The 18,384-nt window shown below is 39.5% G+C and overlaps 1 protein-coding gene across 7 annotated transcripts in view; it reads right to left on the bottom strand.

Annotated features, from left to right (window-relative positions):
• The window catches only part of ASIP (agouti signaling protein), a 173,883-nt gene that overhangs the window by 86,592 nt on the left and 68,907 nt on the right, over positions 1–18,384 (bottom strand). For 5 of the 7 annotated variants that reach the window (XR_014073876.1, XR_014073874.1, XM_081559818.1 and 2 more), the window contains 2 exons: positions 15,875–16,200; positions 8,755–8,836 (listed from right to left, as the gene is read on the bottom strand). The exons of 1 other annotated variant lie outside the window; for it this stretch is intronic. The gene's annotated coding sequence lies outside the window, so the exon portion shown is untranslated. The remainder of the gene's footprint in view (positions 1–8,754; positions 8,837–15,874; positions 16,201–18,384) is intronic. One more of the 7 variants, XM_081559816.1, reaches the window with a different exon arrangement.

Raw genomic sequence — 18,384 nt, 5'->3', positions numbered from 1 at the left:
TCGCACTGAAAACAAACCATCAAGGGACTTCCATTACCTTTCATATCTAAGAGAATGGTATGCTAAGCTTGTACCCACAAGAGTATATCTTCTTGATTTTGCACAGATGATATGAGTGATGGATACATAAAGTCTGTAACTACTATTTGTAAAATAAAACAAAGTATCTGAATCTCTCAAAAGCAGTTTGGGAAATTTGGGGCCTCCTAAGAGATAAGAAAACACCATCAGTAGAGATGCAACCCTGAGGAAGTCCATCTTAAAGTTACTGGGCCTGCGGACAGGGATGAAACTGACAAGTTGTACACACTTTGCCCTAGTCCAGAGCAGAGAATTGACTTTTTCTCTGAGAAGGGACTTTAGAGGCCAAAAGAAAACAAAGATTGAAAATAAACTCCTCTCCGAAAAGGGTATAAACCTTCTATGGAAATGATTTCAGAAGTCTTCCGGTTAACGACTCTTTCTCCCCAGGCTAGTTTCATTTTGTGGCTCCATGTTCAAATTGTAATGAAGAATCAGCTTCTGATAGTGGCTAGAATTATTCATGTATAGCTCCCTTCCTCATTTGTGGACCATCAAGGGCAATTTCTAAATGACTAATCGGTTCCGCTTTGTGCATTCATCAATCAGTGCATTCCCAAAGACTACTAATTTTTATTTTCAACCCAGATTAAACATACTCAGGAACCTTACTGCTTCCAAGTGCCACTTCAGATCCCAAAGTTGAATATAAATGATTTGGGGATGGTCTATTGTTTTAGAGAATTCTTGGCAAGCTCCCTACATAAAATGGGAGTTGACCTCATTAATTAACCATGTCATAATCATTGGCCCATTTTCTATCCAGTTTTGGTGATGATATTGAGAGAGTCAATTCCTAGGGAGGTTAAAAAGAAGTCCAGGGGTCCCCAAGGAGAGAGGGGTCTGAGGTTCTCGAGGAGGAGGAAAGGACAAACTTTTTTCCCTCTATATTCCTTAGTCTTAGTCACATAAAATGTTTGTATCTTTAAGCCTCGAACTGATGATTACACAACATAAAACTCAGTTTAAACTCTGTCAGTTCAGTTCAGTCGCTCAGTCATGTCCGACTCTTTGCGACCCCATGAATCGCAGCACACCAGGCCTCTCTGTCCATCACCAACTCCCGGAGTCTACCCAAACCCATGTCCATCGAGTCAGTGATGCCATCCAACCATCTCATCCTCTGTCGTCCCCTTCTCCTCCTGCTCCCAATCCTACCCAGCATCAGGGTCTTTTCCAATGAGTCAACTCTTCGCATGAGGTGGCCAAAGTATTGGAGTTTCAGCTTCAACATCAGTCCTTCCAATGAACACCCAGGATTGATCTCCTTTAGGATGGATTGATTGGATCTCCTTGCAGTCCAAGGGACTCTCAAGAGTCTTCTCCAACACCACAGTTCAAAAGCATCAATTCTTCGGTGCTCAGCTTTCCTCACCGTCCAACTCTCAAATCCATACATGACCAACGGAAAAACCATAGCCTTGACGAGACGGACTTTTGTTGGCAAAGTAATGTCTCTGCTTTTAAATATGCTTTCTAGGTTGGCTATAACCTTCCTTCCAAGGAGTAAGCGTCTTTTAATGTCATGGCTGCAATCACCATCAGCAGTGATTTTGGAGCCCAAAAAAATAAAGTCTGACACTGTTTCCACTGTTTCCCCATCTGTTTTCCATGAAGTGACGGGACCAGATGCCATGATCTTAGTTTTCTGAACGTTGAGCTTGAAGCCAACTTTTTCACTCTCCTCTTTCACTTTGATCAAGAGGCTCTTTAGTTCTTCTTCACTTTCTGCCATAAGGGGGGTGTCATCTGCATATCTGAGGTTATTGATATTTCTCCCGGCAATCTTGATTCCAGCTTGTGTTTCTTCCAGCCCAGCATTTCTCGTGATGTATTCTGCATATAAGTTAAATAAGCAGGGTGACAATATACAGCCTTGATGTACTCCTTTTCCGATTTGGAACCAGTCTGTTGTTCCATGTCCAGTTCTAACTGTTGCTTCCTGACCTGCATACAGGTTTCCCAAGAGACAGGTCAGATGGTCTGGTATTCCCATCTCTTTCAGAATTTTCCAGAGTTTATTGTGATCCACCCAGTCAAAGGCTTTGGCATAGTCAATAAAGCAGAAATAGATGTTTTTCTGGAACTCTCTTGCTTTTCAATTTGGCAATTTGATCTCTGGTTCCTCTGCCTTTTCTAAAACCAGCTTGAACATCTGGAAGTTTACGGTTCACATATTGCTGAATCCTGGCTTGGAGAATTTTGAGCATTACTTTACTAGCATGTGAGATGAGTGCAATTGTGCGGTAGTTTGAGCATTCTTTGGCATTGCCTTTCTTTGGGATTGGAATGAAAACTGACCTTTTCCAGTCCTGTGGCCACTGCTGAGTTTTCCAAAGTTGCTGGCATATCGAGTGCAGCATGTTCACAGCATCATCTTTCAGGATTTGAAATAGCTCAACTGGAATTCCATCACCTCCATTAGCTTTGTTCATAGTGATGCTTCCTAAGGCCCACTTGACTTCACATTCCAGGATGTCTGGCTCTAGGTGAGTGATCACACCATCGTGATTATCTGGGTCGTGAAGATCTTTTTTGTATAGTTCTTCTGTGTATTCTTGCCACCTCTTCTTAATATCTTCTGCTTCTGTTAGGTCCACACCATTTCTGTCCTTTATCGAGCCCATCTTTGCATGAAATGTTCCTTTGGTATCTCTAATTGTCTTGAAGAGATCTCTAGTCTTTCCCAATCTGGTGTTTTCCTCTATTTCTTTGCACTGATCGCTGAGGAAGGCTTTCTTATCTCTCCTTGCTATTCTTTGGAACTCTGCATTCAGATGGGAATATCTTTCCCTTTCTCCTTTGCTTTTCGCTTCTCTTCTCTTCCCAGCTATCTGTAAGGCCTCCTCAGACAGCCATTTTGCTTTTTTGCATTTCTTTTCCATGGGGATGGTCTTGATCCCTGTTTCCTGTACAATGTCATGAACCTCTGTCCATAGTTCATCAGGCACTCTATCAGATCTAGTCCCTTAAATCTATTTGTCACTTCTACTGTATACTCATAAGGGATTTGATCTAGGTCATACATGAATGGTCTAGTGGTTTTCCCTACTTTCTTCAATTTAAGTCTGAATTTGGCAAGGAGTCATGATCTGAGCCACAGTCCACTCCTGGTCTTGTTTTTGCTGACTGTATAGAGCTTCTCCATCTTTGGCTGCAAAGAATATAATCAATCTGATTTCGGTGCTGACCATCTGGTGATGTCCATGTGTAGAGTCTTCTCTTGTGTTGTTGGAAGAGGGTGTTTGCTATGACCAGTGTGTTCTCTTGGCAAAACTCTATTAGCATTTGCCCTGCTTCATTCTGTACTCCAAGGCCAAATTTGCCTGTTACTCCAGGTGTTTCTTGACTTCCTAATTTTGCATTCCAGTCTCCTATTAAACTCTGTACTAAGGATTATATAACAATGTATCCTGCTTGAGGACAGTTTCTCCTTTCTGAAAACCTTCTGGCTAATCCTGTTATCTTAAAAATGTAAATTATGGGAGTGGGTCCAGTAAGATCTTTACAACCTCCAGACATTCTTTTGATTCATTGTCAGTTCAGTTCAGTTCAGTTCAGTCGCTCAGTCGTGTCCGACTCTTTGCGACCCCATGAATCGCAGCACGCCAGGCCTCTCTGTCCATCACCAACTCCCGGAGTCTACCCAAATCCATGTCCATCGAGTCGGTGATGCCATCCAACCATCTCATCCTCTGTCGTCCCCTTCTCCTCCCGCCCCCAATCCTACCCAGCATTAGGGTCTGCTCCAATGAGTCAACCCTTCGCCTGAGGTGCCCAAAGTATTGGAGTTTCAGCTTCAACATCAGACCTTCCAATGAACACCCAGGATTGATCTCTTTTAGGATGGATTGATTGGATCTCCTTGCAGTCCAAGGGACTCTCAAGAGTCTTCTCCAACACCACAGTTCAAAAGCATCAATTCTGCGGCGCTCAGCTTTCCTCACCGTCCAACTCTCACATCCATACATGACCACTGGAAAAACTATAGCCTCGACTAGATGTACTTTTGTTGGCAAAGTAATGTCTCTGCTTTTAAATATGTTATCTAGGTTGGCCATAACCTTCCTTCCAAGGAGTAAGCGTCTTTTAATGTCATGGCTGCAATCACCATCAGCAGTGATTTTGGAGCCCAAAAAAAATAAAGTCTGACACTGTTTCCACTGTTTCCCCATCTATTTCCCATGAAGTAATGGGACCAGATGCCATGATCTTAGTTTTCTGAACGTTGAGCTTTAAGCCGACTTTTTCACTCTCCTCTTTCACCTTCATCAAGAGGCTCTTTCTGCCCCCTTCTGAAGAGTGCCCACTTGCTGGTGTTAGCAATAACTTTTTAATTAGTCATTACAATGAATCGGAAGAATTTCTGGAGGTTGTAAAGATCTTATTAGACCCACTCCCATAATTTACATTTTTAAGATAACAGGATTAGCCCCCTTCTGATGTCATTTGGAGAAGGAAATGGCAACCCACTCCAGTATTCTTGCCTGGAGAATCCCAGGGACGGCGGAGCCTGGTGGGCTGCCGTCTGTGGGGTTGCACAGAATTGGGCATGACTGAAGCGGCTTAGCAGCTGATGTCTATGTGAGAAGCTTTTCTATCTCTTTTATACTTTTATAAAACTTCATTACTAAAAGCTCTGAGCAATCAAGCCTCATCTCTGGCCCCAGACTGAATTCTCCTCCAGAGGCCAAGAATCCCGGCTACTTTGGTGGTTCAGCAACAACCTTTCCATATCCTTATATCAGCAAAGCAGAATTAAATTATTGGATTCCTAAAGCAGTTCCCCTTTGGACTTACCTGTGGAAATTGCTGAATGGGAAGGGTCAGGGAACTGAGGGTCCAGGATTTGGTTCAGTAACTTTGGTAGGCTGACCGAAAATATCCCCTGCCTTCCCGCTGCTTTTTATGCAACCCTGAGCTGTTAATGACCACCAGCTATGGGGCCACTCGCCTGGCCTCCTGGGTCTTCAGTGCTTTCAGAGCTAATGGGCCTCTATAATCTCCTGCTCCCTGGCTTCCCCCAGCCTCAAGGATCTCCACCTCCCAGAGCATTGCCAACTCAGCAGGAGCTTCCCTGGGGTGAGTTCTTTTGCTTTATGGCAACTGAGCTATCACACATCTAATCTGGAAGTACCCTAAAATTAAGGTGCAAAAAACCTGGATTTTGGAGACCAAAAGGATTTGGTGAAACTGACTTTCAGATACTGTCTGGAGTAGAGTGTGCTATGTGGGGGCCTCCTGTCCATGGTTTTGGAGCAGTTTAATAATTTGAGATATCACTTAGACATGACAGATTCCTGGCAGAGCTGGGACTCAGCAGATTTCTGAATTGTCTCCATACAGTGCCATTCTCCAAGTTGCATCAACACTACTTACTAGCTTTGTGACCTTGGGCAAGTTATTTAACCTCTTTAGGCCTCAGTTTCCTCAGATATAAAATGGGAGCAATGATACTCTCAAGTGACAACATAAACTTTAAATGAGACATATGTGTAACATCAATACATGGTAGATGCTCAATGAATCTCAGTTCCCTTAGCTGAAAGGGAATTTCAGTTCCCTTTGCATTTTAGAGAGAATCTATTCACCTGCCTCACCTCTTGCTTAGCTGGCAGGATGAGGTTTGGGTTGGTACCTCAGGGGTACCTCTGGGAAACAGGTTGGGTAATATGAAATCACAGGGATTTGTCTCTCTTTCTTAGATCCTAGGTCACAATGATAAGACCAACAGATCCTGTGTCTGAATTCAGTCCCACTTCAGAGAACACTTGCAGGTTCATTTCTGGGAAAACCCTATTACTAAACATGACCAGGACTCCTCATTAATATAGCCCAGCCCAGAACCTTGGAGATAGCAGCGATTTTAATCTTAAGGGGTAGAATGTACTAGACCATGTATCTGGCTTCTATATATGGCTCTTACTTGTCACAGAACACGACATTACCAGGTCTATAACCTAGATAATTATTTACATGACTCTCAACTCTTTGAAGGAATCCTTTCTAATTCGTGTTTATTTCCTTTAAGTAACAACCATATTGCTTTGCATATTGAAAGTGCTCATTAAATTAAATTGGAATAAATTAGCTCAGTATCCCAGAGTATGACACTGAAGAAAAAAAACACAACTTAACATTTCTAGAGAGAAAGATCCAGACTGACTACAAGAACCAGGAAGAAACCAAAGCAGAGGAGAATCTTTTCTATGTACTAGACTTGCCTCACATAATTTTTATCTGTGGACTTTCCCCATTTGTCAGAAAACTGTCATTGCACTCAAGAAGACTACTTTAGAAATACATTGTCAGTGGTGTAACTGGCTAGAACATTGGCTGGAATAGATAGCCTTGTTCCTAACGCCATGCCTAGTTACCAACAATAGATAAGATCCTTGCCCCTACCCCCACCACAGGGATGTGTTAAGAAGACAGCAATGTGCTACCAGTCATTCTGGACTGCCACGGGGCTGGGAGCTTGGCTCACATGCACACCCTCTACCTGGGAAAAGTGCTACTGCTTCAAACTTAAGTTTCTCAGTCAATTATTACCAACTCTTTGTTTTGCCCTCGATGCTTACGGAATATTTGCTATTGTAATTCAGTAATTAAAAATTCCCTTTTCCCTTAACACGTAGTGTTTTGCGGCTTTCAGACTCATGGGTGGTGTGTCTGTTTGTTTTGTAGAGAAAGTGATTTACTCTTAAAATGGATCAGGGTGTTAATAGATTGCTGATTGTCTCCTTCACTAAATTTTAACTCTTGAGGGCAAGGACTGTGTCTTATTTATTTGTGGATCCCCACTGCCTAGAGGAGCTTCATGATGGCTGTTCAATAAATGCTTACAGATTAATAAGTGAGTCAAATATAACCAACCCTGCATAAAGTTATAGGTGTGAAATTGGAAGTATGGGTGACAGGTACCAGAGAAACTCTGAAAAAAAAAAAAGAAATCACCCTGGACCAGGGTGGTCAAGGAAACATCTGTGGAAGGAATAAGAAAAATCCATGGAAGAATTTAACTTCCTAGACAAAGATGAGATGGGTGTGAAAGGAATATGGGCTTCCAAATCACATAGACTCTGTGAGCTTCAACTTCTCCTGTATATAAATATTTACATTTTAAAAATGGGAATAGTAAACTTACATCATAAGAGTAAATGAGATAGCTTTGTAAAGTAATCAGTACAGAGTGTGATGCACACAAAAGAATTTTCTTTCCTTTGTAAGTTATCTTTCTTTTCTGAGCTGTACAGTCATCCCACTGAATTTGAAATCACTGATGCAATGGACATGAGTTTGAGCAAACTCTGGGGAGATGATGAAGGACAGGAAAGTCTGGCGTGTTGGAGTCCATGGAGTTGCAAAGAGTTGGACATGACTTAGCAACTGAACAACTACCTCATGGAACTTTATTATTGGAAGAGCTCGTGGAGATAATTTAGTGTATATCTTTCATTTTACATATTAAAAAACCCCTCAATCCAGAGCAATTAAGTGATTTACTCAGCAGTAGTGGCAGAATTGTGAACTATTCTTGGGAGCTTTTGACTTCTTTCCCAGTGCTCTTTACAGCATATCTGGCTAGTTTACATTTTCATGAACACTGGCAATCCAGGTTGTTTTTTTCAGTAGGGGCAGAATTCAATTAAATCATTTTTACATTCCCATCAGCAATTTATGAAAGTTCTGTTTGGTGCACATCCTCACCAGCATTTGGAAATGACAGTTTTTCTTTCTTGTTTTTTGTTGCTGTTATTCTAGTGGGTGTAAAATGGTATCCCATTGTGGTTTGTTTTCTTGATGCATAATGATGTTAAGAATTTTTTCATATGCTAATTGCCCACCTGTACATTTTCCTTTATGAAGCACCTGTCTCATTTTTTCTGCCTTTTTCAATTGGGCTTGTTTGTCTTTTTATTATTGAGTAGGAATTATTTATATACAAATATATACGCTGCATATTTTCTAGGCTCGGACTATAGAGTCCGCCTGTAATCGAACCTGGAGACCCAGGTTCGATCCCTGGGTTGGGAAGATCCTTTGGATAAGGGAATGGCAACCCACTCCAATATTCTTGCCTGGAGAACTCCATGGACAGAGGAGCCTAGCGGGCTACAGTCTGTAGGGTTGCAAAAGAGTCAGACACAACTGAAGTGACTTAACATGCATACATGTAAGGCACACAATAGCCATCTAACCCTTATTGGTGATGTTGTAATCACCAGGTCAATTTGTTTGATTTCTCCACTGAGAAATTACTAATTTTTCCCTGGTAACCATCTATGGGACACACTGTAAGATCATGCAAATATCCTGTATCTCATAAAGATTTACTCCTAGATTTAATATTCATTGATAGTCTTGCCTGAGTCAATCTTTGGTATGCCAGCTGCAAAATAGGACTTCACAACCTCAGCATTCCCTCTATATTCAGCCAAAAGCATTAGACATTCTATTGTAAGCAATAGTATGTACATATGCATGTATAAATGTGTGTATTTATTTGCTGTAAGTTGAGATTCATAAATTTCTATTTTAATGGTTTATAATTATTACCATCTTTAATTATTTTGGTGTTAAAATTTCAAGATATGGTCAGTAGGAACTCCTTCAAGCTAGCTCATTTGCCCTGAAGACAGGTGCCCATTTTTATTTTGAGTAATTCCTTACTTTATAGCACAAGAAGATGTTCCAGGCTCATCTTGTACCTCCTGTGCCCCAGCTCTGGAATCAGCCATTTGCCCAAGGAGTCCTAATTATATGGAAAAAAAAAAATTGTTTTAAGCAAACATACCGTAAAATTGACTTTTTTGTGTATACAGTTCATTTTAACACATGTATAGATTCATAAATGGATACAGAACAGTTCCATAATCCCAGAAATTTCCCTCATGCTATTGCTTTGTAGTCGTATTCCCCATCCTGCCCTCATCCCTAACTAACCCCTGGCAACCACTCATTTTTTCTTTATCATTATAGTTTTTTGTCTTTTTGAAAATGTGATGCAAATGAAATAGTACAGTATGTAAGCTAAAACATTTGGGAGAGGAGACTCCTTTCAATCAATGTCTTTAATAGTTATGGAAATATTGAGGTTATCTATTTCATCTTGAGTGAGTTTTGTGGTTTTCAAGGAATGAGTCCATTTCATCTGAGTCATCAAATGTATGTGCATAGAGTTGTTCATAGTCTTCCCTTACTATCTTTTAAATGTCTGCAATTTTTATTATCTTTTAAAAGTGTATAATCCCAGGCTTCCCTGGTGGGTCAGTGATAAAGAATCCTCCTGCCAGTGTAGGAGACACAGGTTCGATCCCTGATCCAGGAGGATCCCAGGTGCCACAGAGCAACTAAGCCTACAACTATTGAATCTGTGCTCTAGAGCCCGGGAGCCACAACTACTGAGCCCATGTGCTGCAACTACTAAAGCCCATGTGCCATAGAGCCCTTGCTCTGCAACGAGAGAAACCACCACAATAAGCCTGAGCCCCACAACTAGAGAGTAGCCCTCACTCACTGCAACTATTAATAGAGAAAAGCCCGCACAGCACCAAAGACTCAGCACAGCCAAAAATAAATAAATAAATAAATAATACTATTTTTAAAAAGCATATAATCCCTTTCATTACTGATTATGGTAATTTGTATCTTCTTTTTTCTTTTTGTTGGTCTTGCTAGATCAATTTTATTGCTCTTTTCAAAGAACTAGCTTTTTATCTTGCTTTTTTGTTTTCAGTTCCATTGACTCCTGCTCTTATCTTTATTGTTTCCTTCCTTCTACTTGCCTTGGGTTTAGTTTGTTCATCTCTGGTTTCTTAAAGTGAAAGCTTAGTTTATTTATTTGAGACTTTTCTTCTTTTCTAATATAAGCATTTAATGCTATAAATTTCCCTCTAAGTACTGCATTCTAAAATCTTTGATTTGCTGTATTATTTTTGTTCAGTAAAAATATCTTATAATTTCACCTGACACTCTTTGACTTTCTGATTATTTATAAGCATGTTGTTTACTATCTAAATATTCAAAGATTTTCCTGTTATCTTTCTGGTTTTGGTTTCTAATCTAATTCCATTATGGTCAGAAAATATACTTTGCATGATTTAAATTCTCTTAAGTTTCAGTTCAGTTCATTTCAGTCACTCAATCGTGTCCAACTCTTTATGATTCCATGGACTGCTGCACGACAGGCTTCCCTGTCCATCACCAGCTCCTGGAGCTTGCTTAAACTCATGTCCATTGAGTTGGTGTTGCCATCCATCATGATTGATGCCAACTTTAAAGTTTGTTAAGGATAATTTTATAACCCAGCATATAGTCCATCTTGATTATCCTTTCTATGTACATCTGAGTAATTTTTTTTTTAAGAAAACATTTTAATCTTACAGTACAGTACCTTGATAAGTACAGTAGTCAGTACAACAGTTGGCGTATAGGGGCTGCCATCGAGTGAACAGGCAAGAAGAGTTACTAACTGGAGGAGCGAGAGGAGGTGGAAGGTGGTACAGCTGAAGGATCATCAGCAATAGGAGACAAAGGGCAAGCTGCAATTTCACTCATACTTGACATTGAGAGCACAGGTTCTGGTTCCTTCCAGGAACCAGATGCATGTTCACATCTTTGAAAGTTCACAACATGAAGGTTTGCATGTAGGGGACTTACTGTGTTCCCAAAGAACATAGCCATGTCCTCTCAACAGCTTTGTCAGGATAAAGATAACATGTTTCTCACTCCTGTTCTCTCAACTGATTATAAAGTGACCTTTTAAAAATGCAAAAAATATGAACATATTCTCTCTTAGAATGTTATAAATCAATCAGTGAAGAAAATGGCACAATCTCTCCCTGATATCCATTTCCAGGCAGGTGCTCAAAAACAGAATCTGAACCACAGCCATAGGTAGAACATGGCCCAAGCACTCCCACCGTATCTTCTTTCTTCTAGTTTTGGAGGCTGTATACCGCCCTGCACAAGTTCCAGTGTTCAGCTACAAAGCCAATGGTGATGCCAGGAGGACACTGCACCTCCAGTTTCCAGAGGCTCAAAATGCTGAAGAACATGTATGCAGCCCAATTGGTGAAGGGTACCAGCCAGACTGGTACTGTTATAGGATGGGTGCCACCAGTTGGCAGGTATAAAGGGAGGGTCCTGAGTTGCTGTGGGCTGTAGTATCCCACAGGCAAGTGTCCTGGGGTGTATGCAAGTGGAGGGACAGCTGGTCCAGGGGGCCCAAGTACAAAATGGGAATTGTATTCTGGAGGGGCATCAGAATTTGGATCTGATGAATTTAAATGGCAGTTGTAGGCAGGAGGAGCACCAGGCATTGGATCCAGGAACTCTTTTATTTTCCATTTCATCCATAGGTTGATCAAGGCTTGTGGTAATAGGCCTTAGAGAGAGGTGAACTGTGATTTACACACTGAGTTCTCTGGCTGGTGGTTCATATGACCTGATACTGTTCTTATTTATACATCCAAATTCCTTCCAAGATAATCAAAATTCTTTGTCCTCTAATGCCGTATGAAGAACTTGGCATACGTGACATGAATCTGATTTTTCCCCCCATATTCTTTTTGGAAAGTGGCTGCGAGTCGACCTGACCCGGGTCCCCAGCGCTGTTTGCAGGGGCCCGGCCCCATTCACCGCCAGGCCAGCCGTCCCCTCTGCACACGGGACGCTGGGCCTGGGCTCTGATTTCATCTGCCAAGGATCAAGAAAGCTGATTAGTTTTTCCATGCACACTTAAAAAAATATTTATTTTGCTGTTGTTGGATGAAGTAGTCTATAAATAGCAATTAAGTCCATTTGGTTGAGTTCTTCTTTATGCTTACTAATTTTTTGTCTAGTATTTCTATCAATTACTGAGAAAAGAGTGTTGATACTCCAATTATAATTGTGGAGCTACCTGTTTTTCCTTTCAGTTCTATCAGTTTTGCTTCACGTGTTTTGAAACTCTTCTATTAGGTGTATATACGTTGAGGATTATTATATATCCTTGGCGAATTTACCTTTTTATCATTATGTAATGCCCCTCTTAATCCTGGGTAATTTTATTTAATCTGAGGCATCACAGTTCTTAGCTATTATTTCACTGAATGATAATTTGTCTGATATGAATATGGCCACTGGGATTTCTTTGGACTAGTGTTTGCCTGTTATCTTTCATTCTTTTACTTTTAAACTAGCTATATCATTATATTTGAAATGTGCTTTTTTTTGTAGACAGCATATGTTGTTGTTTAGTCTCTCAGTCATGTCTATATATTTTGCGACTCCATGGACTGTAGGCTGCCAGGCTACTCTGTCCATGGGATTTCCCAGGCAAGAATACTGGAGTGGGTTGCCATTTCCTCCTCCAGGGGATCTTCCTGACCCAGGGATTGAACCCATATCTCCTGCTTGGCAGGTGGATTCTTTACTGCTGAGACACCAGGGAAACCCAATTATTTCTTCAGATAATAACTTGTCTGATATGAATATGGTCACTGGGATTTCTTTTGAGTAGTGTTTGCCTGTTACATTTTTCCCATCCTTTTTCTTTTAACCTAGCTATATCATTATATTTGAAATGAGCTTTATTTGTAGACAGCATATAGTGTTGTGTTAGTTGCTCAGGCACTCAGGCGTGTACAACTCTTTGCGACCCCAGGGACTGTAGCCCACCAGGCTCCTCTGTCCATGGAGTTCTCCAGGCAAGAATACTGGAGTGGGTTGCCATTTCCTTCTCCAAGATAGCATATCATTGAGCCATTTAAAAACATCCATTCCAAGAAACTCTGTATTAATTGGTACATTTGAACTTTCTACATTTAAGGTAATAATTAATATATTTGGACTTAGATTTACCATTTTATTATTTGTTTTCTACTTGTTTCCTCTTTTTTCTGCCCCCCTCTTTCCCTTTCCCTGCCTTCTTTTGGGTTGTTTGAATTTTTTTCCAGTATCCATTTTACTATTGTGGGCTTTTTAAAAAAACTGTGTAATTTTTATGTACATCTATGGTTGCTGTAGGGATTACAGGATAAGTATTTAACTTTCACAGTGCATTTATAATTGGAGTTTTACCAATTCAGTGTAGAAACCTCACAAGTATATCAGTCCCTTTACTCTCCCTGCTTTATGATGTGATTACCTTCTATATTATTGATATATATACATACAGAGAAAATCCTATGAGACAATATCATAATTTTTGCTTTCAAACATCAAACATTTTAAAGAACTCAGAGTAGAAGAATGGTCTATTATATTTACCCCAAAATTTACCATTTCTGTTGCTCTTCTTTCACTCCTGATGCTCCCAGTTTCCTTTTGGTATCATTTCCCTTCACTCTGAAGAATTTTGTTTAGTAATTCTTTTAGAACAGGTCTACTGGCAATGTATTCTCTTAGCTTGTCTTCATCTGAGAATATACTTATTTTACCATCATTGCTCAAGGATGTTTCTTCTGGATATAGAATTCTATGCTGACAACTCATTTAACACATTACAATTTTTGTTTCACTTCCTTTTGTCCTCCATAATTTCTGACGAGAAAACCACTGCTATTCAAATCATAGTTCTTCTACAAGAAATATGTCATTTTCACTCTGCTTTCAGTATTTTTTTTAATTTTCAGCAGTATGATTATGAAGTGTCATGTCATGGGTTTCTTTTGGTATATTTTGTTTGGGATTTGCTGAATTTTGTGAGTTTGTAGATGATTATCTTTCATCAAACTTAAGAAGTTCTTACCTATTTTTCTTCAAGTATTTTTTCTGTACTGCACTTTTTCCCCTCTTCTTCTGGAACTCCAGTAATACAAATATTAGATCTTTTGATATTGCCCCCTGAGGCTCTGCTAAATTTTTTAATCTATTTTTCCTCTGTTGCTCAGATTGGATAATTTCTACTGATCTAGTTTCAAATTCACAGGCTCCTTCCTCTGTAATCTTTATTCTATTGATACTATTGAGCTCCAAAATGAGTTTTTTACTTCGGTTATTATATTTTTAGGTGCGATCCAAGTATCTTCTCTTTCATTCCTAATAGTAACAATTTGAGTTTTTTCTTAATCAGTTTTGCTAGAGGTTATAAATTTTGTTAATCTTTTCAAAGAACCAACTTTTTATTTCACAAATTTTCTAATTTTTGTCTATTTCTATTGCACTATTTTATTTTCCATTCTTACATTTATAATGGTCTTCCTTTTGCTTACTCTGGGTTTAATTGGTTCTCTTTTTTTCTTAGCTTAATGTGGAAGTTTAGATTATTTGATTTTACACCTTTCTTCCTTTCGAATATAGCATTTAGAGATAAATTTCTCTCTAAAAACTTCATAGCTGCATCCCAAACTTTTGATACGTGGTTTTAACTATCATTCTCTTCAAAATATTTTCTGATTTCTTTAGATTTTCTCATTGCCCCATGGATTAGGAAGAGTTATGTTTGCCTAATATCGAAGTATTTGGAGATTTTCCTAGATAACTTTTCATTATTGATTAAAAAATAATTTATTCACTTATATTTGACTGTGCTGGGTCTTTGTTGCTGCATGCAGGGTTTCTCTAGTTGGGGCAAGCAGGAACTACTCTCTAGTTTTGGTGCATAGGCTTCTCACTGTGTTGGCTTCTTTTGTTGTGGACCATGGGCTTTAGACAGTGTGAGCTCAGCAGTTGTGGTGCACAGGCTCAGTTGTCCTGCGGTATGTGGAATCTCCCTGGACCTGGGACCAAACCCACGTGCCCTGCACTGGCAGGCAGATTCTTAACCACTGGATCACCAGGGAAATCCTCATTTTTTATTTTTAATGTAATTCTGTTGTGGCTGTATAATAGATAATACAGCATATTCTGTATTATTTCTAACTCTTAAAATGTATTAATACTTGTTTATGGTTTATTATGGGGACTTCCAGTTGGCACAGTGGTAAAGAATCTGCATGCCAAGGCAGGAGACGCAAGAGACACGAGTTGGATCCCTGGGTTGGGAAGATCTCCTGGAGTAGGAAATAGTAACCCACTCCAATATTCTTGCTGTGGATAATTCCATGGACAGACGAGCCTGGCAGTCTACAGTCTACAGGATTGCAAAGAGTCAGACACAACTAGGCGACCAAACACACACTCACATGGTTTACTATATAGCCTATATTAATGAATATTCCAGATGAACTATTCCAGATGAACAAAAGAATATGTATTGTTCAGTTTGGGGAAGAGAGTTCAATATATGGCAATTGAGTCCAGTTGGTTTACACTGTATTACTCATGTTCTCCTTACTTTTTTTACAATTGAGTGTTTATCAACTAAGAGGAGGGTATTGAGAACTCCAACTATAATTTTATGTTTACTTTCTCCTTCCATTCACCAGTTTTTACTTAATATATTTGGAAACTTTCTTATCATATGAATACACATTTAGAACTGTATGTCTTTTTGGTGAATAGACCATTTAATCTTTAAGAAATATTCTTTTTTTACCTTGGTAATGCTCCTCTATCCTGAAGTCTACTTTATCAGATATTAATACAGCTACTTCAACTTTGTTAATGATTACTGTTAGTATTGTGCCTCTTTTTTAACTGTGTTCTTACACATGTGTATCTTTTGTAAACAACACATAGTTTGGTCTTACTTTTTCATCCTGACATTGGTATGTTTAGTCCATTTGTATTAGCTTTCTACTGCTATATAATAAGTTACCACAAATTTAGCAGCTCGCAGTTCTTACATTGGAAGGCTGGCACAGTAAATAGCTGTATTCACTGCTAAGGGTTTCACAGGGTTGAAATCAAGGTTTTGGCTGCTTACCTTCTCATCTGGAGGCTTGATCGGGGAAGTTGGCTTCCAAGTTCATTCAGGTCATTAGCAGAATTCAGCTCCTTACAAATATAGGAGGGAGTTTCCTACTTCCTTGCTGGTTCTTAACTGGTGGCTCCTCTCACCTCCTGGAGGCCGCAAGTATTATTTCTCTTGTGGACCTCACACTGTGGTAGGCAAGACTCCATGGCCAGCTGCAGAATTCCCCTCACATTTCAAATCTGATTCCTTCTGCCACCAGAGGAAGAAAATTCTCTTCTTTTAAAGAGTTCCCATGATTAGGTGAGGCTCCTGATGGCTCAGCAACAAAGCATCACCTGCCAATGCAGGAGTGAAAGTAGCTCAGTCATGTCCGACTTTTTGTGACCCCATGGATTATATAGTCCATCGAATTCTCCAGGCCAGAATACTGGAGTGGGTAGCCTTTTCCTTCTCCAGGGGATCTTCCCAACCCAGGGATCGAACCCAGGTCTCTCACATTGCAGGTGGATTCTTTACCAGCTGAGCCACCAGGGAAACCCGCCAATGCAGGAGACGTGGGTTCAATCCCTGGGTTGGGAAGATCCTCTGGAGATAGAAATGGCAACTCACTCCAGCATTCTTGCCTGGGAAATCCCATGGACAGAGGACCCTTATGGGCTACAGTCCTTGGAGGGGGGGGTGGGGTGTCACAAAAATGCTGGATACAACTTATTGGCTAAACAACACAACCTGAAAAATATCAACATTTTAAGGTCATTGATTACTAATCTTAACTGCATTAGCAAAATCCCTAAGGGAAAAAGGTCACAGGGGCCATGTTGAATCTTGTGTACCACACCAATCATATATTTAAAATCTTTCTTATTTTGAAATAATTTAGACCTGCTAGCATATTTTTCATATGTTTGAGGGTCATTTAAAAAATATTTATTTATTTATTTTTGGCTGCACTGGGTCTTTGTTGCTATACACAGGTTTTCTCTAGTTGTGGAGATGGTGGCTACTCTCTAGTTGCAATGCACAGGCTTCTCATTCCTGTGGCTTCTCTTGTTGTGGAGCTTGGGCTGTAGGGCACACAGGGTTCAGTAGTAGACGTGCATGGGCTCAGTAGTTGCAGAGCACAGGCCTAGTTGCCCCACAGAACGTGGAATCTCCCCAGACCAGGGAGCAAAACCATGTCCCCTGCACTGGCAGGCAGATTCTTAACTACTAGATCACCAGGGAAACCTATGGGCCATTTTTGTATCTTTTGTGTGTGTGTGTGTGTTGTGTGCACCAAGTCTGTTTAGGTTGTTTCTCTTGTTTCTTTTTCTTATTTTCAGGTCTTTGTTCCTTTGCCACTCAGTTTTTACCAATTCTTTATATACCAGGAATATCAGCCCTTTGTTTGTGGAATATGCTGCAAATATTTTCACCCTGTATACAAGTTGCATTATTCCTGTATGGAATTTTTTTCTGGCCATGCAAAACTTCAAAAATTTTATATAGTAAAAATTATCAATCTTTTTGTCACCTGCATTGCAAGGTAGATTCTTAACCACTGGACCACCAGAGAAGCCCCAATTGTAACCATTCTTGTGGGCGTGAGTTTGTATCTCATTGTAACTTTGATTTGTATTTCCCTAATGATGAATGATGTTGAGCATCTTTTCATGTGCTTATCGTCCATTTACATATCTTCTTTGATGATAAGTCTATTCAAATCCTTTGCCCATTTTAAAATTGAGATATACGCCTTTTTGTTGTTGAGCTGTTCTTTACATATTCTGGATACTAGATCCTTACCAGATACATAATTTGCAAAATGCTTCTCCCATTCTGTTGTCATTTTACTTTATGTGTCCTCTAAAGTATGACAAATTTAGATTTCTGATGAAGTTTAATTTATCTATTTTTTCTTTGATTGCTTGTGCTTTCGGTGTCATATCTAAGAAACCAGTATCTAATGCAATATCATACAAATTTTCATCTGTATCATTCCAAGAGTTTTATAGTTTTAGCTCTTACCTTTGGGGCTTTGAGTTAATTTTTATATATGGTATGAAGTATGGGCCCAACTTCATTCTTTTGCTTGTGGATGTCCAGTTGTCCCAGTACCATTTGTTGAATGGTCTTGGCACTTTCATCAAAAATCAACTGATTTTGACTACAGATGTATGGGTTTATTTCTAGACTTTCAATTTTTTCCTTCTTTTTTTTTTTTTTTAACATTTTATGTATAGCTGAAGAACCTAACAATAGAACATCTCCACTTCCTTCCTCCTGTCTTTTGGCACTTTTGTCATACTTTCGCTTCTAAATATGTTATAAATCCCATAATACACTGTTATTACTTTTTATTTAAGTAGTCAATTTTTTTTTTAAGAAATTAAGATACAGAAAACCATTACCCACATGGTTATCATTTAAGATGCTCTTCATTCCTATTTTAGAACCAAGTTCAACCTGAAGTTCCTTTACAATTTTTTGTATGAATCTATTGGCAACAAATTCTCTCAGCATTTGTTTTTAAATGTCTT

This window comes from Giraffa tippelskirchi, chromosome 13 (assembly GCF_054371585.1).
Source record: "Giraffa tippelskirchi isolate mGirTip1 chromosome 13, T2T-mGirTip1v1.2.pri, whole genome shotgun sequence".
NCBI classification, from domain to species: domain Eukaryota; kingdom Metazoa; phylum Chordata; class Mammalia; order Artiodactyla; family Giraffidae; genus Giraffa; species Giraffa tippelskirchi.
The sequence above is the reverse complement of the archived record's forward strand: the minus strand, read 5'-3'. Positions and strand labels throughout refer to the sequence as shown.